The following is a 27,836-nucleotide window of genomic DNA, read 5'->3' on the forward strand; positions in this document are numbered from 1 at the left end:
TTTATCAAATATCCCATCTTGATGAAGGAATGAGTGAATGAATGACTTTTTCATCCATTGTAATCTTTTTCAACAAATATTTATCAGGCCCCTACTACAGGCCAGGAACTCTTCTAGGTGCTGAAGAGTCAACTCTGAACAAAACATACACAAAGGATCATAAACCTGTGGAGCTTGGCACCCGGCCTTGTCCACAGTAGGCCTCTTTTTAAGTTAAAGTAAAACTTCAGTACTGTTAAATTTGAATAGAAAATTTCAATATGAACTCACCCTCACCTGGACAGGAGGCACCTCTTTAAAGCAAACCAACTTTTTAAAACTGTTAAATATAACACAAACCCAGAAAACTGCCTAAAACAGATGGACAGATTAATGAATTGTTAGGCAGTAACACCCCCACCTCCCACAGAACCCAGAACCCTGCCAATCAGCGGGGAGTCTCTCAGGCCCACGCTCACCACTTCACCCTCCCCAAGAGCAGGGCCTCAGAATGCCACTGTGAGGAGCAGAGGCAGAGTTCAGAACCCGGCCCCCAACATTCTTCTGAGCATTACCTTGCCCCACAAAAGGAAGATCCTACATTTTCTTTCCCTTTGGTTCAAAAGGACGTATTTGCAAACTTTTACAGAACAGCACAACTCAGACATGTGTATTACACACGTGACTTTCACTTTATAATATCAAGTAAATGCAGCAGCTCCAGGCAAGCTTATACCTGATTCACACCTAATTTCAAGAACATGAAGTCATAAAAGGTACAGACACATAATTCTACCATGCTGGGGTGAAGAAACTAAAGTATTATTTAGAATAACCTCAGTGTCAGCCTCAAATGGTAACGTCGGGGAGGCTGTCTGCAGTCATGTGGAGTGATGTTAAGAAGTGACCTGAGGTGTTGCTTGTTACCTAGGCTAGTTGAATCAAATGAGAAATAAGCTTCTCTCCATTTTTTCTTTTTTACAAAAACAGAGAACTTTAATCTTCTCTGCATTTTATATGACTTTTTTTCCTCCTCTAATCTAGGTCTTTCAGACCCAGAACTGAAATACTGTGAAAATGGACAATGTGTCCCCTGCCTGACTGTTCTCAAAATGACCAAACCTTGGAAACGATGCAAGGATGGAAAAGTAAAGAGACTGCATTTCATGTGGCAGTCTCAAAGCTCTGACACTAGGTGACTGTAAATGCACAGTGACACACCACGTAGGCAGGCTGCCATGAGCATTAAGTAAATAATAGGTACACAGTGCAGCTTGGGGCATATCCCAGGAGAGGGAGAGTTCAGGGGCAGCTGATGATAGTGGTCAGGTCTCCCCTTCCAGCAACTCCATTTCCTGCCGATGCTGCCTAAGGCCCATGCAGAGCAGAAGCCTCAGCCCCTTGTGAGCGAATGGGGAAGATGCCGATGCCTCCCAGGGATGCTGTGAGGACTGATGGCAACTCCCATCCACCTGGCTCACCCGGGGCCACTCTGCCTCCATCCACTACCTTGCACCTCCTCGAGGTTTCTACCTCCTTGCTACTCAGGAGCAACTAGAAAATGTAGGAAACTCATGTCTTTTTAAAGGGGGCGCTTTTGCCATTTCCACCGTCACCAGGACAGGAGGCACCGTGATTGCGTCCTGAGACATCTTTTAATGGTTGTAATCACTTTAAAGCTACGTAATCTCTCTAAATCTCAATGTCCTCATGTACAAAATGGGGGTGGAGAGGTCCTTACAAGGGGTCTGAGTGAAGAGTAAATGAGATAGGGAATTTTTGTTTCTGTTAGTGGTGAGTCTGCGATGTTTCCCCAGGTCCCCTGCGCAGACAGGACCCACATCATCCCTCCTGGCATGAACGTGGCCGAGACAGCGGGCCTGGAGACGCAGCAGCGGGGGCTGCAGGGTGACAGATGTGGCCTCCGGGACATGGTGCGAACTCCTGCCGCAGCCCAGGATCCCCACAGCCAGACCTGGAAAATGTCAGAGAGAGAGACGGTTAGGGGTGGTCGCTCTCCGCTTCTCCCTGCCTTTCCTGGGCAGTGAGTCTTCCGCTGCAGCCTCAGCATCTTCCTTGGGGTTTAGACCTTGGCACTCTAAGTTTTAACGAAGAATAATAGCCACATTTGGCTCTTTTTTTTACTCTTGTTCAAAGCCTTATATTTGCTCTCTGGATGAAAAATAGAAAGGTATTATGTCAGTCTTGGGCTGGACATTAAATGAAAACTCAGACAGAATGGAGTGTCGGCAGCGGAGCAATGGGATTTATCCTTGGCTCTGGGCTTCAGGGTATAAGCTTCCTGGCCCCTGAGTCACTGAGGGGTGTGGACCCTCCTGGCCCCTGAGTCACTGGGGGGTGGGGTCCCACCAGGAGCCAAAGGCAGAGGCCATTTCTTTCTGGAAGCTTCTTAAAGGGCCTGTTGTAACACAAGGCTGCTGGGCTGTGTTCTCAAGCAGCCCTATGTTTTCTCTCTCCTCATGTACTCACTTAAACACAAGGTGCAGGCCAGGATCAGAGGGAGTCAGGCTGCTCCTGGAGCACCAGAAGACTCTTGCATGCCTGAAGACCTTCTTTGCCCCTGGCCTGAAGCTCTGTCCCTAGCCATTGCCTCCAATAGGCCACTGCTGAAATGCCACCATCAAGAGGCTCTCACAGGCCATGAGGCCTGAGGCCGGGGCCCCCAGCTGCAGGGCTTCTCCACAGGCAGCACAGAGGTGAGAGGTGGGCGTGTGCTGGCAGGCCAGCTCCACCGGTCAGCTTGTGTCACATGTGGGCAACACATCCTGCTTTACTGTCCTGCCAGGAAATACAAAACCAAACAAGACTCGAGTGTAGCCATAGCCTCATCCTTCTGGCTTGTCCCTTACATAAGTCCCTAACCCTGGGTGTTCATCTCCTATCAGGTTTTTTGTCCTAGCCCTGATTCTTTGTTCTTACTACAGTATGTTGGCATTTTTGTGTATGCTTTCTTGCAGCAAGCTGTGTGGAACATGGCACAGAACGTAAATACCTCAAATATCTCAAGTGACACTCCCTGCTCCCCATGTCAGTACTGGCTTCCTCTCTAAGGAGGGTACGAGTCTGCATCTTATGAAGGACAGCACCAAGACAAGGCTCGGTGGCAGACCTCTTATTACATCATCTATCTGCTTCAGGACATTTCATGAGCTGTTGTATGAATTCTACACACAGACCACCTCATCTATTACTCAAGACACCCCATGAAAAGGGCAGGTGAGAGAGTGTGGTGGGTGAGCCAGAGGGGTGCTCCAGCCTGGTCTTGAGAGACTGTGTCCTCTCTACCTGTCTCCCTCTCAGCCTCCCTCCTTTTTCTCCCCCCTCGCTCATAGACTATTTTATAAACCAAATCGCACTAGCTCTATTTGGTTTTCCACCTTAATACATAGCCTTAAAATGAAACACCACATTGTCATGAGACACTCAGAGCAATTTCCTGATGCTATTTAACTCTGGGATGTCCTTAGGGAATGCTCTGAGGGGGGTCTCCCTCCCACCCCCTCGGCTGGATGCTTCACTTCTGACTGTTGTGGTTTAAAATGCCAACCTACAGCTTGATTTCTTAGACCATGCTTATTCGCATGCTCTTTAAAATCTCATAACAACATAGTAAGAAAGGTCACTTAACAATGAGACAATTAACATATCTCCTCCCCAAGAATGAATTTTGGTGTAAAAAGAAGGAAAAATAGTGCCAGAAACAAATCACTGGCTTATAAACATGTTTATTAAATGCATCATACTTGGAGAAGCAGATGTGAGAATGACAAAGGATAAATGCCAACAGCAGGCTGCTCAGTAGATTCCTTGGCTTGCTACTGAAAATGAGAGACTGCACTTGGTGGGAGCTGCCATGGAATTACAGATTCCTGCTGTGCTGCTCCTCAGGGAGACATGATCAGCTCCAGGAATTGTTTGGAGAAGTTTTCCTTTGGTGTTAATAGAACAGATAACTCTCTTTAACAGAAAACTTTTATAAGTTCCAATATTTTTGTGAATTCACAATTTCCTTATGTCTTCAATTCCAGTTGTTTGTTACACTTCAATAAATAAGTAAAATTTATTAATAAATCTATCAAACGTAATTCAGGATTACCCCAATTCCTGCCTTTCCTCAATCCTTGCAAATAAAGGACTGTTGGTTCGAGATGGTTTAGAATAAGCAGAAAGAACACAATAAAAAGATGATAACCTGTTTTTGGCATTTTTAAGTCATATTTCTGCTAGAGAAATTGGCATATCTTGCAATAAAGCTGTAGATGTGATTAGGAGAACTACAAATTCCACCTCGTGCACAATTATAGAGACAAAGACTCCTCCTCATGCACAATTTCCTATTCAAAGATCTGGCGTTCTTCTCATTTCCTGTTTAGAACAGTATTCTCTGGCCCTGTTGACAAGAATAAGTCATTGGAGGCTCTGGCAAACAATTCTGTGTGGGGTGTCCACTGGAGTCAGTAGCTCCCCTTTGAAAACTGCCATTGTTGTTGGAAGCTCCCAATTTTGCAGTCAGGAGGTCATATAGAATCAATTAAGTCAGAAGATCTCTGGGGAATCTCCTCTGAGGGCTGTTGAACAACTGTGATTATTTGCCAACATGGCAGCTGACTCCCCAACTCCTGTGAAACTCGGGCTGAGAGTCAGCCTCCACCTTCTGGCAGCCTCCACCTCCCAGCAGCCTTCACTTCACCTCCTGGCAGCTCAGCTTTTTCCCTTGGCCGCCCGTGCTGGTCCAGCTCAAGCTGCGTCTCCCCGAGTCTGACCCCAGCTCCACTCTGAGATGCCAGGACAATGCCCTGCTGTGTGAAGAGGTTGTGGCTCTCAGTTCCTCCTCACCAGCAGGAAGGAAGCTGGAAGAAGTACCACAAATGGCTGCTGTTGCTATGGCAATGAGCTGCTGCTCAGAAGAAAGTGGAGGAAAGTGCCTTTCATCTTTTGATTACCTTTCTGCACCTTCCCCTTCCTTTACCCATTATTAGGCCCCTAAGCAATCATCTCTCCTGACATCCATACATCTCCCCTAAGGCTTAAACATCTGAAGAGCCTTCATCCATTAATAAGCACCAATTCTTGAACCAAAAGAAAAAGATATCATATTATAATATCTATTATAATTGTATGCACCATTCAGCTGGGTGGAGAAAGTATTTTTATGTACAGGGCAGGAAATCATTCATTCATTCAGGCAATTAATAAATACTCACCAGTAACTACGATACAAAATGCTAAGCCCTGGGGATTCAGAGATGATAAAACACAGTTTCTACCTTACCGTCTGGTGGAGATGCAGATATGACAATAAATGCCCATGATAAGGCATTTCTGGTGTCTGATAAAAGTCCACCTGGGCCTGTGGGGCTGTGAGCTGCTGGGGGCTCAGAGGGGCTGGGAAACGCTCACCAAGGAGGTGAGCTGTGAGGCAGACGCAGGCAGGCATGAGCACACATCACCCTGGAGGCCTCTTCAAGGCTCCCCCCGAGCTCATTGCTTGGTCTAACTTATTGGGTGGTGGGTCAATACCCAGGAAGCTCCAAGAGCCTTTATGAGATACAGTGTAAATGATTCAGAGGAAGCCAGTGGTGTTTCATGTGAGTTTTGGAAGGTGGGGATCAGTGTGATGGAAAAAGGGGAGGTGGAGGCTGCAGATGGGGAGAAAACTAGAGACCAGAGTGTTACCAGAGATGGGTCCTTGGCCTCCTGTGAGGAAGAACTCAAGCACAGACACAAAAGGCAGCTGAGCACTAGGAGTTTAGAGAAAGGAGAACATACAGACCTGTGAGGTGGTGAGGGCATATCAGAGGAAGTAGCACTGAGGAAACAATAAGGACCTTTGTTATGTAAAGGGAGATGAACATTCACTAAGTGGGCTCAGGTTTCAGAGGGAATAGGTGAGGTCTTTTTGGGGTTTGGACTTGCTCTACCCTCATATCCAGGGGAGTTTTGGTTATATTTGGTTCATACTGGGACTGTCATGGTACAGGTAGGTGCAATTTTTACCGTTAATGAGGGCATGATTTTGGGGTGAGGTTTAGGTCAACTTCTCCATGTTGAAACCAGCCATTTTCAACTGGTCTGTTATCTATACCCTCACTGTCCTCATCCCACAAGAACAGCTCACAAGGAAATGTGCAGAATGTAAGCACTGGACAGACATCCCCTCCCCCTGCCTGCTTACGTGTGCTGTCTACCTACTCTAACGGGAGGAGTAGTGTGTGTAAGGTAATAAACTCCCTGGGAGTGTGGAAGCCCAAAATTGGGTGGGACAATGACAGGAAAAGACCCATCTGACTGTGATTATGGGCAACATATCTGATTAGTCTAGACTCTGCCACCACTATCTGAAGGTGGAGGATGAGTCGCAATCTTTTGAGGCCTATTGTCTCAGCTGTAAAATGGGAAATATAGATCTTCCATTGGTTGACTTCCATGGTCCTCTCTCAAAATTCCCATGTTGAAGTCCTAACCCTCAAATACATAGAGTTTGGATCTCCAGAATGTGACCATATTTGGAGATAGGATCTCTAAATAGATGATTAACTTTATGTAAGCTCATTAGGATGTGCCTTAGGTAATGGGACTGGTGTCTTATAAGAGGGAAATGTGGACACAGGCATGGACAGAGGAAGCTGGTACGAACACACAGGGGGAAGACGGCATCTACAAGCCAAGGAAAGGGGCCTGGGGTGGCGCCTCCCTCACAACCCTCAGGATGAGCCAACCATCACTGTCAACACCTTGACCTGGGCATTTGACCCCAGAACTGTGAAAGAACAAGCCTGCTGCTCGAGCTGCCCAGTCTGTGGTACGTGGTTATGGCAGCCCTAGGGAACTAGCCCACAGTGTCATTGTGAGGACTGAATAGTTTACAGAATGACCAAAGCATGTGATAATATTCAATGTGTGGTGGCTCATATTGTCAGTAACAACACAATTGGCTTTCCTTTAAATAAAAACAAACCCCAACTTATTTGCATAATTGGATTTTAAGGCTATCAAGACTGACTTCTCTAGTTAACTCAATGCCAGAGGACCTTTTGTTTCCATTCTGATGCTGAAATCTTTTAAACATGACTCATCCATCCTTATACTATTAAAACTGAACATTTTTTTGATTTACAGGCCCAAGTGCCTCTTTAATTCTAAGAGATTAAAACTGAATGTGTACTTCTTCAAAAAAAGAAGTTTTGTTTGGGTTTTAATAAGTCAGTTGTCAATGTTTTCTAATGATTTCCTTTTTTTTCCACAATGAAGTGTTGACAACTCCAGCTAACTTCAGGGTTCTAGACAATTGAACAAATCCAATGTGTCAACATTCTTTACTTTCCATGAACACATTAAGCGAATAGAGTGTTACATAACTGCCCTACGTTGTAAGGACTCAAACTTGTTACTGTAACTTTCATTATAATTTAAAAAATACAAATTACTATCATTTTCTCCATTTATTTTGGACGAGCTGCCTCTGAACAATTAACAAACAGATCATGAAAATGTAATTAGTTACAAGAAATACCAGGCTCCAAACAGAAAACAGAATAAATTGAATTCTGTTTACAATCATCCAGACTATGCCTCTCAATTGTATTTATGAGAGCTGGCACCAAACAGTAAACTGTGCTTTACCATTGTCCTGATCTGACATTTCTAATTAACTTCTAAGAGTGAAATTTATTTAGCTTCTTTCTCTCCCTTCAGAAGAAGGTTATAAAACACAGAACAAATGATCTATTTCCATTGGTAGAGGACCCTTACTGGTGTGTGGATTAAAATGCCATTCCTCCCGAAATAATCGAACAGATCATGGAAATAGACAGAACTCCCAACAGAAAGGACCCAAGGAGGACAACACCAAGACACATAATAATTAAAATGGCAAAGATCAAGGACAAGGAAAGATTTTAAAGGCAGCTAGAGAGAAAAAGGTCACCTATAAAGGAAAACTCATCAGGCTACCATCAGACTTCTCGACAGAAACCTTACAGGCCAGAAGAGAATGGCATGATATATTTAATGCAATGAAACAGAAGGGCCTTGAACCAAGACTACTGTATCCAGCACGATTATCATTTAAATATGATGGAGGGATTAAGCAATTCCCAGAAAAGCTAAAGTTGAGGGAATTTGCCTCCCACAAACCACCTCTACAGGGCATCTTACAGGGACTGCTCTAGATGGGAGCACTCCTAAATAGAGCACAGAACAAAACACCCAACATATGAAGAATGGAGGAGGAGGAATAAGAAGGGAGAGAAGAAAAGAATCTCCAGACAGTGTATATAACAGCTCAATAAGCGAGCTAAGTTAGGTAGTAAGGTACTAAAGAGGCTAACCTTAAACCTTTGGTAACCACGAATCTAAAGCCTGCAATGGCAATAAGTATATATCTTTCAATAGTTACCCTAAATGTAAATGGACTGAATGCAACAATCAAAAGACACAGAGTAATAGAATGGATAAAAAGGAAGACCCATCTATACTCTGCTTACAAGAAACTCACCTCAAACTCAAAGACATGTACAGACTAAAAGTCAAGGGATGGAAAAACATATTTCAGGCAAACAACAGAGAGAAGAAAGCAGGGGTTGCAGTACTAATATCAGACAAAATAGACTTCAAAACAAAGAAAGTAACAAGAGATAAAGAAGGACACTACATAATGATAAAGGGCTCAGTCCAACAAGAGGATATAACCATTATAAATATATATGCACCCAACACAGGAGCACCAGCATATGTGAAACACATACTAACAGAACTAAAGGGGGAAACAGACTGCAATGCATTCATTTTAGGAGACTTCAACATGCCACTCACCCCAAAGGATAGATCCACAGGGCAGAAAATAAGTAAGGACACGGAGGCACTGAACAACACAATACAACAGATGGACCTAATAGACATCTATAGAACTCTACATCCAAAAGCAACAGGATATATATTCTTCTCAAGTGCACATGGAACATTCTCCAGAATAGACCACATACTATCCCACAAAAAGAGCCTCAGTAAATTCCAAAATATTGAAATTCTACCAACCTACTTTTCAGACCACAAAGGTATAAAACTAGAAATAAATTCTACAAAGAAAACAAAAGGGCTCACAAACACATGGAGGCTTAACAACATGCTCCTAAATAATCAATGGATCAATGAACAAATTAAAATAGAGATCAAGGAATATATGGAAACAAATGACAACAACAACACAAAGCCCTAACTTCTGTGGGACGCAGTGAAAGCAGTCTTAAGAGGAAAGTATATAGCGATCCAGGCACACTTGAAGAAGGAAGAACAATCCCAAATGAATAGTCTAACATCACAATTATCAAAACTGGAAAAAGAAGAACAAATGAGGCCTAAAGTCAGCAGAAGGAGGGACATTATAAAGATCAGAGAAGAAATAAACAAAATTGAGAAGAATAAAACAATAGCAAAAATCAATGAAACCAAGAGCTGGTTCTTTGAGAAAATAAACAAAATAGATAAGCCTCTAGCCAAACTTATTAAGAGAAAAAGAGAATCAACACAAATCAACAGAATCAGAAATGAGAACAGAAAAATCACGACAGACTCCACAGAAATACAAAGAATTATGAAAGACTACTATGAAAACCTATATGCCAACAAGCTGGAAAACCTAGAAGAAATGGACAACTTCCTAGAAAAATACAACCTTCCAAGACTGACCAAGGAAGAAACACAAAAGTTAAACAAACCAATTACGAGCAAAGAAATTGAAAAGGTAATCAAAAAACTACCCAAGAACAAAACCCCTGGGCTGGACAGATTTACCTCGGAATTTTATCAGACACACAGAGAAGACATAATACCCATTCTCCTTAAAGTTTTCCAAAAAATAGAAAAGGAAGGAATACTCCCAAACTCATTCTATGAAGCCAACATCACCCTAATACCAAAACCAGGCAAAGACACCACAAAAAAAGAAAATTACAGACCAATATCCCTGATGAATGTAGATGCAAAAATACTCAATAAAATATTAGCAAACCGAATTCAACAATATATCAAAAGGATCATACACCATGACCAAGTGGGATTCATCCCAGGGATGCAAGGATGGTACAACATTCAAAAATCAATCAACATCATCTACCACATCAACAAAAAGAAAGACAAAAACCACATGATCATCCCCATAGATGCTGAAAAAGCATTTGACAAAACTCAACATCCATTCATGATAAAAACTCTCAGCAATATGGGTATAGAGGGCAAGTACCTCAACATAATAAAGGCCATATATGATAAACCCACAGCCAACATTATACTGAAGAGCGAGAAGCTGAAAGCTTTTCCTCTGAGATTGGGAACAAGACAGGGATGCCCCTCTCCCCACTGTTATTTAACATAGTACTGGAGGTCCTAGCCACGGCAATCAGACAAAACTAAGAAATACAAGGAATCCAGATTGGTAAAGAAGAAGTTAAACTGTCACTATTTGCAGATGACATGATATTGTACATAAAAAACCCTAAAGACCCCACTCCAAAACTACTAGAACTGATATCAGAATACAGAAAAGTTGCAGGATACAAAACTAACACACAGAAATCTGTGACTTTCCTATACACTAACAATGAACCAATAGAAAGAGAAATCAGGAAAACAACTCCATTCACAGTTGCATCAAAAAGAATAATATACCTAGGAATAAACCTAACCAAAGAAGTGAAAGACCTATACCCTGAAAACTAAAAGTCACTCTTAAGAGAAATTAAAGAGGACACTAACAAATGGAAACTCATCCCATGCTCGTGGCTAGGAAGAATTAATATCGTCAAAATGGCCATCCTGCCCAAAGCAATATACAGATTTGATGCAATCCCTTTCAAATTACCAGCAACATTCTTCAATGAACTGGAACAAATAGTTCAAAAATTCATATGGAAACACCAAAGACCCCGAATAGCCAAAGCAATCCTGAGAAAGAAGAATAAAGTAGGGGGGATCTCACTCCCCAAATTCAAGCTCTACTACAAAGCCATAGTAATCAAGACAATTTGGTACTGGCACAAGAACAGAGCCACAGATCAGTGTAACAGATTAGAGACTTCAGACATTAACCCAAACATATATGGTCAATTAATATTTTATAAAGGAGCCATGGATATACAATGGTGAAACGACAGTCTCTTCAACAGATGGTGCTGGCAAAACTGGACAGCTACATGTAGGAGAATGAAACTGGACCATTGTCTAACCACCTACACAAAAGTAAATTCAAAATGGATCAAAGACCTGAATGTAAGTCATGAAACCATAAAACTCTTAGAGAAAAACATAGGCAAAAACCTCTTAGACACAAACATGAGTGACCTCTTCTTGAACATATCTCCCTGGGCAAGGAAAACAACAGCAAAAATGAACAAGTGGGACTATATAAAGCTGAAAAGCTTCTGTACAGCAAAAGACACCATCAACAGAACAAAAAGGTACCCTACAGTATGGGAGAATATATTTGTAAATGACAGATCCGATAAAGGCTTCACATCAAAAATATATAAAGAGCTCACCCACCTAAACAAACAAAAAACAAATAATCCAATTAAAAAATGGGCAGAGGAACTGAACAGACAGTTCTCCAAAAAAGAAATACAGATGGCCAACAGACACATGAAAACATGCTCCACATCGCTAATTATCAGAGAAATGTAAATTAAAACCACAATGAGGTATCACCTCACACCAGTAAGGATGGCTACCATCCAAAAGACAAACAACAAATGTTGGTGAGGTTGTGGAGAAAGGGGAACCCTCCTACACTGCTGGTGGGAATGTAAATTAGTTCAACCATTGTGGAAAGCAGTATGGAGGTTCCTCAAAACACTCAAAATAGACTTACCATTCGACCCAGGAATTACACTCCTAGGAATTTACCCTAAGAATGTAGCACTCAAGTTTGAAAAAGACAGATGCACCCCTATGTTTATCGCAGCACTATTTACAATACCCAATAATTGGAAGCAACCTAAGTGTCCATCAGTAGATGAATGGATAAAGAAGATGTGGTACATATACACAATGGAATATTATTCAGCCATAAGAAGAAAACAAATCCTACCATTTGCAACAACATGGATGGAGCTAGAGGGTATTATGCTCAGTGAAATAAGCCAAGTGGAGAAAGAGAAATACCAAATGATTTCACTCATCTGTGGAGTATAAGAACAAAGGAAAAACTGAAGGAACAAAACAGAAGCAGAATCACAGAACCCAAGAATGGACTAACAGGTACCAAACGAAAGTGACTGGGGAGGATGGGTGGGTAGGGAGGAATAAGGGGGGGAGAAGAAAGGGGATATTATGATTAGCATGCATAATGGGGGGGTGGGAGAAACGGGAGGGCTGTACAACACAGAGAAGACAAGTAGTGATTATACAACATTTTGCTATGCTGATGGACAGTGACTGTAAGGGGGTTTGTGGGGGGACCTGGTATAGGGGAGAGCCTAGTAAACATAATGTTCTTCATGTAATTGTAGATTAATGATAAAAAAAAGAAAGAAAAGGGGGATTACTCCCTGATAGGATAAAACTAACTGCAAATCACCAATTAATGCATGCTTTAAATATCCTTAATTTTGATCATTTAAAGGGTGTCAGATGATCAGCTATGGAAGTACATTTTTATGATAATATTCCTTTTTCTTAAAAAAAAAAAGGCAGTTCCTGTGTGGTGATCTCCAATAGGTTCTTCACAATGGTATAAAGGGCATATCAAAGTGTGGGCAGGGGGTTTGTTTGTGTTTATACAGAGGATCAAAGCCTAACTTGGCAAACCAGAAAATGAATTAAGATACGATATGAAGAAGAACTTCCAACATCGACATTCTCCGGAAGAGTCATTCCAGAAGATGATCATCAAAAAACTTCAGCAAAGATCCTGGCCTTGTTGCAGTTGTAGCTGCATTCATCCAACCGGTTCCTGGACTTGCCATGTGAATGAAGAAGGAGATATCTAAGCTGGCCTGTGCATACAGTAAAACAACAAATTTGACTGGATCTATACGGTTGGAACTCAACCAAGAATTAGGAGAAGTGCAAGTTGAAGCACTCCAAAATCGTGCAACTACAGACCATCTACTGTTAAAAGTACATATGAGATGTGAACAGTCCCCAGGAATGTGTTGTTTTAATTTGTCTGATTTTTCTCAAACTATTCAAATTCAGTTAGACGATATCCATCATATCATTGATAAGTTTTCACAAATGCCTAGGGTGCCTAACTGGTTTTTTTGGTTTCACTGGATATGGCTGGTAATTGTAGGTCTGCTTTTGTTATGTAGCTGTATTCCTATTATGTTAATGTGTGTACACAATTTAATTAGTAGTTTAAAACCTATACATGCTTATGTTACTCTAAAAGAAGATATGACAAAGAAATAATCAATCTTCCCATGTTTCCTTCCATCTGCTACTTCTATAGCTTTTCTTCTTCCTTCCTAATTACAACCCTTAAGTAGAATTCGTGCCTCATATCGAAATTACCGAGTATCATAATTCTTCCAAGTGGAAAAGATACCTCAAGACAAATGCTGGGCATAGAAGCCACAAGGCATAAATCTACAAAGAAGTAAAAAGCTAACCTTTTCAAACAATATTGCTTCTCTCTCAGTTACCAACTTTACATTTCCCTGTATGGCCCCGGAAGATGACTGGTTAGTCAGAGATGGGTAAGACTCCTCAAGGGAGGAACAACCTAGACAGGCACAGTCGCAGGGGGGCCATCAGGTGAGAAATTGGGGATCAACAGAGGTGAGGCTTAGAACCTCACTCCCCCACCCCCATTTTGAGAGAAATCTTCTGCATCCGTGGATGTTTTGTTGCCCTTGTCTAGCTTGGATTAATACTTAGTCTATAGGCACACAACTGATCATCTACATTTGCCCTCTTACAGCACTAAATTATGTTTTCTACCTTTATCTTGCATCTACCTACAACTTCAGCATTTTATTAATAATAATAATAATAATAATAAGGGAGAAATGTGGGATTCACATTTAAATCAAGTATAAAAATCAAACGAATAATCATATTTGACCTGACTGTTTATAGTTCATGATGTGTGATCAAAACCAAAAGTTTCTGTGATATGACTGCCCTTGCACTGTTCACCATGTAAGAACTTATTCACTATGTAAGAACTTGTTCACCGTGTAAGAACTTGTTCGTTATGCTTCAGAAGATTGGAGACTATTGAGAATTAGGCTTGGGGTTGATTAATGATTGTGCATTGAGTCCCCTATACAGAATTTTATTGTTGTTAACAACCATTTGATCAATAAATACGAGAGATGCCCTCTCAAAAAAAATACATAAAAAATAAATATAATAAAATAAAAAAATATTTTACAATTTAAAAAAAAGTCTCACCTTAACATCCAAGAATTACATCACCAGTATTTAGACAACTGCTTCGAAAAACTATGCCCCAAAAGTGCCACCATGCAATTTTACACAATAGCTCTGTTCATAAAGGCTAAAAACTAAAAGAAATCAGGATGTGTTTCAGCAGATGAATGCTTTGGCAAATTGGGGTACGTGCATTACATTTCACTACAACTTGTACAGTGAACTGTACAGTGATTTGCCCAGTGAAGCTGGTGCCTTGATCACTGGAGGTTACAGGTCTACCCCACATGAGAAATAGTTTCTAACAGCTTCGTTGGGATTATGAAGGCATCGGCCTTGGGCCAGCAGAAGGCTTCATTCTTCCCTGTGGGATTGGAATGCATCGCCCTCCCGGTACATGACATGGATGGGTTCGCCAACCTGGAAGCTCTCCAAAATCCATATTTTGAGACACTGGTATGACGTATTATTAACTCCATTTTTATCCCCTCCCCTTTCTCTGGAGAATGTAGGGGTGAGACTGAAAATCTCAAGCTTCTAATCATGGCTTGGGCTTTCTGCCTGTCAGACACCCAGAAGAACCCACCCAGAACCACCTACTTAGAACAAAAGATGCCACATTTACTCAGGAAATCCCCAGAGCTTTAGGAGCCCAGTGTCAGGATTGAGGCACAGACCAACATACATTTTTTCTACTGTACTTCCATGTTCACGGTAGCACATCCCAGGGAGAGGGTTGGCAAGTTGTGTTTCCACTATCCCAGAGGAGGAGGATTTAAAACAGAAACTAAATTGAGTTATACAAAAAATATAACATATAATGTGTGACCACAAGATGTACACACTGAGATTCCAACTAAAAGGCCAATTTAGCTATAGTGACAAGTATCAGCTTCCACGGCTATTTGAGGGTCTGACAGGCTGTGTCTCTAACTGTCTGTTTGCAGCTCTGGGTGGGGAGTGAAGGCCCCTCCCCCAGGGTGATGGAAAGAGCCTTGTGCTCAGAGGAGAAGCCTGTCTTTTTTAAAATTCCACATTAAATAATGTGAACATTAATAAAATACTAAGAATAGACTTAAGGTGCAAATGTTGTATATTGAAAATTATAAAACATTGATAATTTTAAAACTAAGAAAGATTTAATACATGTAAAGTCTACTCATGTTGATGGAAAGACTTAAATACTGTTAAGGTGGCAATGACACAAATGCAACCTACAGAGTCAACGTGATTTCTTTGAAAATTCACAGGCTTCAATGTACCAGCTGATCCTGACACGTAGAATTTCAAGGGAACCCAAAGAGCCCTTGAAAACAATCTTGACAAAGAAAATCGAAGCTGAAGGCTCATGGCCCCCAAGATCTAATCTTAGTACAAAGTAACAGTAAATAAAACACTGTGACACTGGCATAAACATACACATCTGGCCCATGGACAGCAGGGGTGTGAACTGCCCAGGTCCACTTGAGGGGATATTTTTCCACAAATATATAGAAAAAATGTTTAAAGGCTTAAGACAATTTGAAACATTTGCTTTTTGCTAGCTTACCTTACTGTTAGAATACAGCACAAAACATGTATCATGTACAAAATATGTGTTAATTGACTGTTTATATTATTGGTAACTCTTTCAGTCAAAATAGGCAATCAGATTTAGGATAATACATAAGTTTGGGGGAGTGAGATATTTTATGTGGATTCTGACTCTGTGGGATGTCAGCTACACAAACCCCCGTATTGTTCAAAGGTCAACTGTATGTATAGATCAACAAAACTGAGTGGAAAGCCCAGAAGTGACCCCAACCATCTACAGTCAATGGCTTTCTAACAAGCGTGGACAACATTAAATTAGGGAAAGAATCGTCTTTTCAGCAAACGGTGCTGGGCAAATGACTGTCCATGTACGGAGGGATGAAACTGAACCCTTAACTCATGTCACATACAAAAATTAACTCAAAACAAAGGGCTTACATAATAGGTGAAAGTATAGACTCTAGAAGAAAACATGAGGATAAACGTTCATGACCTTGGATTTAGCCATGGTTTCTCAGATCTGACACCAAAGGACAAGCAACGGAAGAAAGCATAAATTAGAGTTCCCCCAAATTAAAAACTTTTCTGCATCAAAAGTCACCAACCAGAAAGTGAAAAAGCCACAGAATGGAAGAAAATATCTCCACATTGTACATCTGACAAGAGCCTGTAACCCAGAAAACACCACAAACTTGTACAAGGCAATAAGACAACACCCAAATGTTTAAAGCAGATGAAAAATTCCAAGCAAGACATACAAACGTTCAACAAGCACATGAACACAGCATTACTTGCTATGGAAATGCAAATTAAACCACACTGACCACCCCCTGCAAGCACACAGCAGTGGCCATACTCAGGAATATTCAAAATCACATGTTGCCAAGAATGTAGAAGAATTGGAGCCCCTAACCCTTACTTGTGGAAATATAAAACATGCAGCTTGTGTACAACAGCTTGGCATTTCCTCATAATATATAATACAATTACCTAATTGTGGGTAAACACCCACTCCTAGATAAATACCCCAAAGAAATGAAACAGAAACTGTCCCATGAGTTCTTGGCAGCACTGCTCACCACAGCAAAAAGGTAGAAACAACTCAAATGCCCTTCAAGGGGTGAACGGATGAACAAAACAGGGTTGACCCATAAACTGCATTATTCTGCCAAATATAGAAATAAAGAAAAATGGTCCAAGGCTGTTTTGAAACCAGTGTGTGTGGGTACCATTTCCAACAACATGGATGGAGCTGGAGGACATTATGCTGAGTGAAATAAGCCAGGCAGAGAAATACAAATGCCAAATGATTTCCCTCATTTGTAGAGTATAACAATGAAGCAAAACTGAAGGAACAAAATAGCAGCAGACTCAGAGACTCCAAGAATGAACTAGTGGTTACCAAAGGGGAGGGGTGTGGGAGGGCGGGTGGGGAGGAGGAGAGAAGGGGATTGACAGGTATTATGTTTAGTACACATGGTGTGGGGGTCACGGGGAGAACAGTGTAGCACAGAGAAGGCACATAGTGAATCTGTGGCATCTTACTACACTGATGGACAGTGACTGCATTGGGGTGTGGGTGGGGACTTGATAATATGGGTAAATGTAGTAACCACATTGGTTTTTCATGCCTTCATGAGAGTGTATATCAATCATGCCTTAATAAAAATTAATTAATTTAAAAAAACAGTGTGTGGGGGGCATCCCCAGAAACTCGAGCACAGAATTAACATATGATTAGCAATTGCATTTCTGGGCATTTGCCCAAATGACATGAAAGCAGGGACTTAGATATTTGCACACCCATGTTCACAGCTGCATGATTCACAACAGCCAAAAGGTGGAGATGACCTGGGTGTCCAGAGACACATGAAAAAAATGTGGTCTCTACACAGCAAAGTAAACAAGGAGTCCTAGAACCTGCTGCACAGATGGACCCTAAAACCATTATGCTCATTGAAATTTGCCCCTCAAAGAAGGACAAATATTATGTGATCCCACTTATGTGAGGTCCTGGAGAGCCCAACTGCGGTAAAGTATCGGGAACAGTTCCAGAAAAAGGAAACTGCATCAGGATGGAAAGACGTGTGCACACATCTGGGGTGGGTGGTGACAGCTGCGGCGGGTCTGTGCATTGGATTATCATGTGGAGACCCTAATGCTTCCCTCATTTGTAGTCAGGTAGTGGTTCCCTGGAAGCATGTCCCTGTTTGGGGTAGACACTTCAGAATTTTGTGTGAAGTGGCAACTGCGGTACAGTGAGATACTAGGAAATTCAGTATAAAGAGAATTTGTACTGACACTACAACATTTCTGTATGTTTGAAAGTGCTAGAAAGCAAATTACTTTGCAAAACAACCATAAGAAAAGCAGAGCAGACATAACACCCTGTCAAGAGAGGTCAAGTCCTCCCCATCCAGTTCACACAAAGGGGGCACTACTCACTTTGCAGGGGTCCAGGGCTCATTAGAAGGCATGTCGGAGGATCACATGTAGCCACTTGTCCTTGGGCATTGGTACAACCTGGGGTACAAACAAGTGGGATTTTAGAATTCCAGTTTCCCACCCCACTCCACCAAAGACCTGTTAGAACTAAAAATGAATTCAATAAACTTGTAAGATACCAAACCAACTGTGGATAAAATGAGACTTCCTCGGGGCAAGGATTCTCACCTGGCCCTGGTTGACTAGCTCACTGCACACTCACAGAAGTAAACACCCTACAGCTTGGATGGAACTACACGGGACCCCATCCCCACAGCCATCCTGCGAAAGCAGAGCCGGGGCATCGCCCCCAGACCTCCCACTAACCTGCTGCAGCAACTGAGACCTCGCGTGGCGCCTAAGCAGACGCGGGTGTGGAAAGAGGTCACCGGACGCCCTCCGCCCCCCAAACCCGCTCTGCCCGAGGAGCCGGCTCACACAGCCCCGGGGCGCAGACCGCGGGTGGGGGCCGCCCTCGAGAAGCCAGGCTGGCTCAGCGATGCGCTGTGCCCAGGGGGCCTCCCCGGCGGCCCCCATCCCAGGGACCCTTCCCAGGAAACCTCCCCGCCTGCTCGGCGCACAGCAAGGGCCCTGGTTCCCGGGCCAATGAGCAACGAACTTCCCTCCACCCCATTCCCTTTCAGAGCCTTGTTACGAAGGAGGCCTGGAGACCAGAGGGCGTCCCGCAGGTGCGGCCAATTCACCAGCCGCACAGGGCACGGGGCACACGGAGCGGAGACACAGGCTCCGGGGGACGCGCTGGGCGCCGCGCGCCTAGCCCCCAACCCAGACTCGGCCACGCCCTGAACTCGCCCCGCGCACCGCCCGCTGCACCCGCAACCCAAACTCACCCGCGCCCGCCTCGCCCTCAAACTCCGCGAAGACGCCATTCCCCGCCGCACGCCTTTCTCCCTCGGCCCCTGAAAAGGAGCGCTACCACGGGGAGCCTTCCCTAACCTTTCCGTCCCGCAGCTCCTCAGGAAACCGAGCCGTCACTGCGAACGCAGCTGGCGGTTTCCCAGGGCTCCGATCCCGGCTCCGATCAGCGCGAGCAAGTCCCGGGGCCTGGCCGCGCATGCGCTCCGAGGGTTCACAAAGAGGGCCACGGTGGGCTTTCACAGCCCAGGGAAGGTGGCGCCCCCTCGTGGCTACACTTATGAACCACAAAACTGGAAATTCAAGCGGCAGTGGGAAAGATTTTTGTCGTGTCTTCTCCAATTTGTTGGGAGACCAGACAGAATGAAATGAAGGTAGACACAAGCTTTGCAACTTACACCAAAATTCACTCAAAATTCTCCATAGACAAAATATAGATGCAAAATTATAAAAATTCTAGGTAAAAGAAAATCTACACAATCTTGTTTATGACTTTTAACAACCAACACCAAAAGCCTATCTTCAAAGGAAAAATAATCAGTCATGTGGGCTTTATAGAATTAAAATTTCTACTCTAAAAGATCTTGTTCAGAGAGCCCAAACACAAGAAACAAAATGGGACAAAATATTTGCCAATTACATATTTTATTTATACTCAATTTATTAAAAATCCATTTTAAAAAACTGTCAAAAAATATTTTGCCATTTAAAAAAGTCTCACATTAGCATCCAAGAATTGTGCGTCCATTATTTAGACAACTGCTTTGAAAAACTATGTCCCAACAAAACCCACCATGTAATTTTACACCATAGCTCTATCATAATAGCTAAAAACTCAAAGAAATCAGGATGTGCCTCAGTAGATGAATGCATAGAAAACTAGGATACCTCCATGGAATGGGGACCAGAATAGGCCACTACAAAATAGCCTCTTGGACATAAGATTTTATGAGCTGATTACTTTTAAAAAACAGACACAGAAGAATCACTGAAAACTGAGTGATGTGACCCTGCTGAGGGAATTGTACACTTATAAGGGAAATCTCCACATGTAAGAGTATCTTCCTCTCTGTACCAGGAATACAAGGATGTCTGAATTTCTGGAAACTTATCAATGGAGGAGGCATGGATGTAAATATGCATGACAACCATGCCCTTGGTTCACTGTGCTTTGCCTGATAACTTCCCTTAATTAGCTCCCCACTCCAACATCCTCCTTTCCTTTTCAGCTGAAGAGGTATTAAACGTGATGGATTGGGCCATTCCCTGTAGTGTTTCAGTTTTCCTGGGCATCTCCCATGTATGTAGCAGGTATACATATTATTAAAATTCTGTTTTTCTTCTCTCTTGTTAATCTCTCTTACCAGCACGGTCTCAGCCAAGAACCTAAAAGAGCAAAAGGGAAATTTATTTTCCTCCCCTACAAATGAAGTGCAATACTATTCAGCCAAAGAAAGAATGAACCATCAGTGCATGCAGACAGAGATGAATCTTATGTATTAAAAAACAAAACTCAAACAAGTAAATTTGAAGATCTACATTGATTTCTTTAATGATTCATGAATCAGGTAGCAGGTAGATTGGTTACCAGACACAGGTACTTGATCTCATTGCAAGAAATATTTCTAGACTGGACTCAGAAACCCCAAACCTGAACCCAAACCCAATATGAGCCCCAACCCATGACCCTAACCCCTAACCCAAAGCCCAACCCTAAATTCTAAACCCTAAACACAACCCGACCACAACCCCTCCCCACTGCAACACCAAACCTAAACCCTGATCTTGACACTTGACCATAACCCCCAACCAAAAACCCCAACCCAAACCCTCACCCTACCCTAGCCCTCAATATAACCCTCAACACAAACCTTGCCCTTTACTCCTGATACCAAACCCTCACCCTCACCCAATGCCAACACCAACCCTAACCCTAACCCCCTAGTTCCTAGCCCCTAGCCCCAGCCCCATCACCAGCCCTAATCCTAACCTGAACCCTAACCACTGGAAACATAAGGGGTTCCCTAACTCCTTAATCCTAACTCTAACATACACCATACCAGAAAATCAATAAAGCTATAAACCATAGAATCATATAACTACATACAATAAAACCTTTAAAACAAAAGCTCTAAAATTTAACACATGATTCATAACCATAATACACTAACATAATGCACACACCTTAAGCCTTAACCTTTATGCCATGCTCCACTCATAACCATCCTTAACAAAAATCTGTAACAAAAAACAAAACCCCATCAAAAATCCTAACCCACACAGAATAATCATAAATCCTAACCAAAATCCATAATCTTAATCCATAACCATTATGCTACATACATTGTAACCACAATCCATAATGTCAACTAAAAATCAAACACAAAAACCCTAACCCTAACCTATAAACCATATTCCAAACATAATAACCACAACCCACAGCCACAAACCATACACCATAACCCTAAAATCGTAAGCCATGAGCACAAACAATATATCATAACCATGCTCCAAAATCATAAACCATATCTGACTCACCAAAATCTATACACCGTACACCAGTCACCACAACCATGAACCATAACTTTACAGCAACACAAAGGTTCATAGCAGTGCTGCTCAATATTTGAAAAATGTAAAAATTAAGCAAATGTCCAAAAACAGATAAATACGTTCACAAGATGGGGTAGATTCATATACACAGCAAAAATGTTCTGCTGTAGAAATGCATCAAATAAGATAGTGCATCCATTATGGAAAACAGGATGGCATTTCCTCAAAAACCTTAAATGTTGGTTGAATGAGTGCTCTGGCAATTCTCCTTCAAGGTACATTCCCAAAACACTTAAAAGCAGAGACTGGAACAGAGGTTTGCACACCCATGTTCTTACCGTGCATTATACACAGTAGCTACAAGATGGAAACCATCCAAGTGCACATCGACAGATGACTGGATAAACAAAATGCAGTGCATACACAGTGGACTATTACTCAGCCTTAAAAAGTAAGGACAAGCTGACACTCTACACCATGGGTGAACCTTAATTTCATTATGCTGATTAATTTAGGCCAGTCACGGAAGGAACAGGTACTCTATGATTCTGCATTTATGAGGTATCCACGAAATCAAACTGAGGTACTCGCAGGAACAGTTTCTAAACATTAAATTGGATCACAATGGACACAGCCATTTTCACACACTTGGGGCAGGTGGTGAAACTTGAACTAGGCCTTTGGATTGAATTCCAAAGTGGAGGCTATAATGATTTCCTCATTATGGGGTTAGGTGGCAATTCCCTGGAAAAGTGTGCCTGCTTTGGGTAAAACACACTGGAGCATTTCACTTGAAGTGGCCAATGTGGTGAGGTGACAAAGGTGGGGGACAATGACTGGACACATAAAGAGTACTTGCACTGATACTGTGAATATTTTCTGCTGTTGAACTTGCTGAACAATGTGTTCCTTTTCAAAACTACATCCATACCACACCAGAAAAGCACAGCGGATCCTGTTCTTCCAAAGCGCTGAAGAAATTGCCCTTCAGAGGGCATGTGGAGTTAAGAGGCACCGTGGCAAGATGATGCTGGTGGCCACTATGTCAGACGTTGTGGATGAACCAGCTTGTGGTACAAACACTGCACATTTGAATTACAATTTTTCACATCATCCAGCAAGAAAACTCTTAGAATTGGTATACAACATCCATAAAGCTTTAAGATAATGTATGTGTATATATATATGTAAATATCAGGTGAGTTTCAATACACTAATAACCAACCATCACAAAGAGAAGTTAGGAAAATAATCCTATTTACAACTGCATCCAAAACAACAAAATACCTAGGAATCCACTTAAACAAGGAGAGGAAGGACTTGTGGTGTCGTAACATAAACCCATTGCAAACACAACTGGGCTAGTTGTGATTGGAAAGCATTCAAGAGATCGAAAAATACCAAGAGATGTTGTGGACGACATGGGAGGTCATTGGGACTCACAGTCAGGGAGTCAGGGAGTCCAGGAGCGGCCGGCTGGGCAAGGCTGGGTGCCACACCATGGTGATGGAGGGAACTGCTAATATGCGATGAGGAAGCAGAGACTATGTAGGAGCCAAAGAGGGACTGTGATTTAGGACTACACTACGCGTTTTGCTGGAAGGGATTATTCATATGCACCAGCACCTCACAATACAAACCTTCATCAGAGGGGTCTGCCTCCCGCCAGCATGTTTCCTGCAATAAGGCGGGCCAGCATTTGGCCAGACCCAGGCATAAGTATGTACCATATACATAGCATACTGCCAGAAGGAGGGGCCTGTGGACACATGGTTGCTCTGGGACAACAGGTTACAAGCGCGCAGTGCTTGTCCCCACACCTGTGCTCTCAACACTAACAAAAGAAACTGAAGATGACGCAAATATAGACAGTGCTCACAGATTACAAGACTTAGTGTCATTATAACGACCGTACTACTGAATGCAATCTGTAGATTCTATGCAGTCGATATCAAAATTTCAAAGGCATTTTTCACTGAAACAGAACCGCCCACATTTGTGTGAAACCACAGGGGACCCCGTACAGCGGACCAACCCGAAAGAGCACGGATTGCACGCCTCACTCCCAGCTGGAACCTGGGTCCTGAAGCTGCGAGGACCAGAGAAGCAGGGCTATCATAGAAAAGATGGCAGCTGGTCCAGGACCAAGGAGCCAGGGACACACGGTGGGGAAAGCACAGTCTCTCCAACGAACCAGCTGGGAAAACCTTGTCCATGCACACCGCGTACAGAAATCAAAAAACCCCAGTCTCCACAGCAAGCCCTTCGTCCCAGGACATCCCGAGGCTGAGCCCCCTGCAGCCAGTGCCCAGGCGGCTTCTCCCTGCATCCACTCACCTTTCCGTTGGCCATCTTTGTCATTGCCTCCCTGGACAATGAGAAAGATGTGCTCCCATCTGCCCGCGGGAAGCCAGGCGGATGCAGGGGATGCGCCCGCCCAGCGCAGGTGAGCGGCCGCCGAGGGCTCCTTGCACTGCCACCCGGGGACGTGCTCTCTGCTCAGGGCAGGTGGCGCTACCTCGCGGCGGTCAGACTGAACCATTGAATTTTGGCAATTCAAGCTATAATGGAGCCAAACGTCCTGCGACTTTAGAGATCTGAAGAGCCACCTATTTTGCCACCCCAGGATATGCCTCTTTGTAAGCTGGTTATTTTTGAGAAACCGCAAACACAAGAGAAGCTCTGAAAACCCACTAGAAGTTCACCTTTGCATGAATTTACATGTACAAGGGAAATCTCCATTTGTAAGGGTGTTTCCTACTCTGAACCATGAAGAGGGGAATGATTAAATCTAGAAACTCTTGGCACAGGCAAAGGCAAACATTTAACTGAATAACAACCGAACCCTCTTTACAGTGCTTTGCCTGAAAACCTTCCTTAACCAGCATCCCCGCCCCCCTCACCCAACATCTTTCTTTTATTTTTAGATGAAGATGGCATTTACAGTGATGGTTCGGGTCATTTGGGGAATTTAATACGTTTTGCTGGGAATCTCCCATATAAACCAGAGAGATACATAATACTAAACTTGTTTTCTCTGTTTGTCTGTCTTTCATTACTTGGTTTCAGCCACTTACATAGAAGGGTATAGGGCTGATATAATGAGTCAACGAGTCATGAAAAATACACATTTAGTCATTCAGATGACCTAATATATATTTCCCAGGTATATTTGGTCTTCATCTCCAGATAATGAAAAACTACAATCTTAAAGGTGAAATGGGTGTTTTGTCATGTTCATGAGAAACTTTTGTGCTGGAATGGCTATATCTGTTATCTATAACGGAGCAATCAATGAATTAAATAAATCACGTGAAAGAAGAGAAGGGATGCAAACTCAACAGTCCAGGCAGGTTTATTACTGAACCTGAGAGGGACCCCTCTGTCCTGGCCAGCAGAACAAAGGAAAAAGAGGATCTCTAATAGGTCAAGAGACAGGCTTTTTATGGCCAGGGTTGTTGGTGGAATCTTTGAGGGGAGGGGTCAGAGGAAAGGTGGGCTTGTGGCTTGCTGACGTGTCCTCTGGAGGATGCTTGTAGCCTAAGTAACATGACACCTAGGTCTCTCTGAGATGGTGGGTGGGCTTAGTCAAGAGGTATTCAGTTCTGGGTCCTATCATCACGGATGGCGGGAGCTTGATTTCTCAGTATTGCAGTGGGAGGTTACAGATAAGCAAGGAGAGTACGTGACGATATCCATCTGATAATAGATCCGGTTGGAGACATCAGGATAAACTCTTCTTTAGCTTACTGTGTATACAGAAAGCCCCACATAGAAATCTTTATAATTAAGAGTGTATGCATAACTTGGAGACTTGAATATATTTCCTTGCAATGCCCTCTAAGTATATGTACCTCCCACATGTAAATTTTAAATACCATTCTCAAATAAAACAAACCAGGGATGTTTGTACAAATCACTGATACAAAAAAATGAGACAATATCAGGTCTCAGGATAATATTACAGGATCAAAAAAGGAGGAAGTAACAACAAGAATATATATATATATATATATATATATATATATATATAATGTCATAAGGGAACAGGAGCATATGAAAGGAGCTTACCACAGCCAGGAAGCCTTGCAGAACTATCCGGCACCCACACTGGTAAAAATAAATAATTACATTGATTGTTTATACATGCAGTTGAAAATAAATATCTTGTGCAGAAGATTTCCAAGTACATGATGTAGACCATCAGCATCCATCATGAAGTCTCACTCCCCTCTCCTGGTGAGGGCTCCACATACTGTTTTCCTCCTAAAAAAGAAACAGAATGAACAAGGAGAAAGCAACTTCACAGTGGAGAAACCTGAGACACACTGCCTCAGCCAGTGACTGAAGTTAACAATATAAAATAGAGAAAAGATGACCACTGTACTGGGGAACCAACAAAAACACCTCTAAGGTCTAGGTATAGAAAGTTTTGTTAACTCTGGGAGCCTCACAATGACCACCCATGAAAAACTTTTTTAAAGCCCTGTTATTTAAGTTAAAAGCTAAACAACTTGCATTCAGATGCCTATTAAAGGGAAAACAAAGGGAAGAGATTAAAGGTGGCAACATGAGAGGTGAGACAGAGACCTCCTCCTAAAACCACTTATAATAAGTATATATAATTAATATAAGTAATCCTGAAAGAGCAACAGGAAAGAAGGCTGTGCCAGACTGCATACACCTGGAGAAAAGAACAGGTCTCACGGAACAGGGAAACGTACCAAAGCCCTGACCCAGCAAGACCCAAGCCCTTCCCCCCCCCGCAGCTCACCAGTGGGAGGAAGAGAAACAGAGTGGGGAGTGAGGGGAAGTCTGGGACTATTGAACACCTAGTCCTGGAGATCTGCTATGGAAGCACGAACCTACATTACATGGTGCTTTGGTGAATACTGGGATTGGAAAGCTAAGACAGGTGGAATATATGGAGAGACTGAGATTCCAGCCGCTTGTGGAAAACACATGTTCACAACTGGTCGCTCTGGGACAGAAGAAAGGCAGGCAGTCTGAGAGACTTCCTAACAGCAAGAGGACTGCTAAAGGGGCAAGGATTGCACAGATCTTACAGCTCAAGAGAAAGGACAGGTAGACAAAATTGGGTGCACTCTGCACACCAGGTTGGGAACTTTCAGGATCTTCAGGCACTCCATCCCCCTGGCTGCCTACACAGCTCCAAAGCAGCCCCCAACTGTGGGGAGCGGGCTATGCCCTTTCCCCCACTTGCTGATGTGGCCGGAATGGAGAACAAAGAACATCCTGTTTATGCATTCCATGAGAAACTGAAGGAGCCCTGCTGTGCCTACCTTTGCCCGGCTACCGCTGACGTCAATACTGTGCTTGATTGTCTATTGGATAATGCTATTTCCTGGGATAGTGTGCTTCTTTGCTGTATAAATACTCTGGACTCTAATAAAGCTTTGCTGGCGACGCGCAGGAGCGTCAGCCCTCCCAGTTCTTTTTGTCTTTCTTTGTTTTCTTCGCCCCCTCTTCCACACTTCAGGACCTGCTCGACTCGGCGCATCTGGACCGCGTCAAGTGGCGCCCAAACAGGGACCTGAAGGAGAGGGAGAAGGTGAGGGCCACCACGTCGAGAAGAGAAAGCCCTGGCCAGGGTAACTAGAGAAGACACGAGAGAGAAGAGGTGCGCAAGCAACATGGACATGGTAAGTGATTTTTCCGGGAGTCCAATATGGGACAGGCAGGAAGCAAACAGCTTTATGTCTGTGGGTTGAAGAAATTATTGGCTATTAGGGGAATTATAGTAGGGAAGCCCCAATTAGAAAGATTTTTAGACTTTATTAAGGAAGTCTGCCCGTGGTTTCCAGGAGAAGGGACAGTAGACATAGATTTATGAAATAAGGTAGGAGAGGGATTACAAACTTATTATTCTGCCCACGGACCAAAGAAGGTTCCAGTAGAAACTTTTGGACTGTGGACCTTGATTAGAGATTCTTTAGATCTTAGGCATGAATGATTTAAGATAGAAAATGTGATAGAGCATGCCCTTGGTATGGGTC

At 42.9% G+C, this 27,836-nt stretch overlaps 1 long non-coding RNA gene across 1 annotated transcript; it reads right to left on the reverse strand.

The window, feature by feature from the left end:
• Positions 1 to 207: 207 nt before the first annotated feature.
• Positions 208 to 19,427, reverse strand: LOC130684398 (uncharacterized). Its single transcript, XR_008998644.1, has 3 exons — positions 19,242 to 19,427; positions 18,352 to 18,429; positions 208 to 1,954 (listed from the first exon to the last, which is right to left on the reverse strand). It is a non-coding gene; the product is annotated as an uncharacterized LOC130684398 (long non-coding RNA).
• Between the last annotated feature and the right edge of the window lie 8,409 nt (positions 19,428 to 27,836).

This window comes from Manis pentadactyla, chromosome 7 (assembly GCF_030020395.1).
Source record: "Manis pentadactyla isolate mManPen7 chromosome 7, mManPen7.hap1, whole genome shotgun sequence".
Classification (NCBI taxonomy): domain Eukaryota; kingdom Metazoa; phylum Chordata; class Mammalia; order Pholidota; family Manidae; genus Manis; species Manis pentadactyla.